The following is a 1,328-nucleotide window of genomic DNA, read 5'->3' as shown; positions in this document are numbered from 1 at the left end:
CGAGAGACATGGTAAAGATCATAAATATAACACATAAAAACAATAGATTGATAGAACGTCACTATATAATTATAGTACTTCATCCAATTTATCCTATTAAACACAATAATATGGAATTATAAGATAGATAGATCTGATTTAGTGTTTATCAAAGATCCAGTCATCAGCTACAAATAAGAGAATATTTATGATATCAGCCTTAACGATTGCTGTTCTAGTCTTATGCTATTACCATTGATGATATCCCACATGCTCTTTATGCGCATTATATGTCATATTTATGCATTTTCCGGAACTAGACCTATTAACACAGATGCCTAAGAGCCGGCTTATTGCCGCTTTTCGCCGCTTTGGTGGCAGAACCTTCAGTAAAGAAATATTCTCGGAATTGACTCGAAACTTTCGCCCAGGGTCCTATTTTCAGCACGAAGCTTCCAAGACCCAAGACCTGATCGAGTGGGGCCACGAGGGCAGCCTGCGGCGGCTGCAGCCGCGCGCCTAGGCTTGGCCGCGCGCCCGCCCGGGCCCCTCGCGTGGCCCCCTCGCGTTGACCTTCCGCCTACTTAAAGCCTCCGTCGCGAAACCCCCAAGACCGAAGAGCTGCACGACAACGGTGCAACCTTGCTGCAGACGCGCCGCGAATCCCATCCCGGGGGATTCTCCGGAGACGCCGCTCCGCACCCCCGCTCGGAGAGATTCATCTCCCGAGGGACTCCTGCACCGCCATGGTCAGCCCTCCGGAGTGAGCAGAGTGAGTAGTTCACCCCTGGACCATGGGTCCATAGCAGTAGCTAGATGGTCGTCTTCTCCTTGTTGTGCTTCATTGTTAGATCTTGTGAGCTGCCTAACATGATCAAGATCATCTATATGTAATTCTATATGTTGTGTTTGTCGGGATCCGATGGATAGAGAGTACTATGATTATGGTGATTATCAATCTATTGTTCATGTGTTGTTTATGATCTTGCATGCTCTCCGTTATTAGTAGAGGCTCTGGCCAAGTTTTTACTCTTAACTCCAAGAGGGAGTAATTATGCTCGATAGTGGGTTCATGCCTCCATTGAATCTGGGAATGATGACGAAAGTTCTAAGGTTGTGGATGTCTGTTGCCACTAGGGATAAAACATTGATGCTATGTCTAAGGATGTAGTTATTGATTACATTACGCACAATACTTAATGCAATTGTCTGTTGCTTTGCAACTTAATACCGGAGGGGTTCGGATGATAACCTCGAAGGTGGACTTTTTAGGCATAGATGCGATTGGATGGCGGTCTATGTTCTTTGTCGTAATGCCCAATTAAATCTCACTATATTTACCATGTCAT

Source organism: Lolium rigidum, chromosome 6, assembly GCF_022539505.1.
Source record: "Lolium rigidum isolate FL_2022 chromosome 6, APGP_CSIRO_Lrig_0.1, whole genome shotgun sequence".
Taxonomy (NCBI): Eukaryota; Viridiplantae; Streptophyta; class Magnoliopsida; order Poales; family Poaceae; genus Lolium; species Lolium rigidum.
This window is presented reverse-complemented; position numbering follows the sequence as displayed.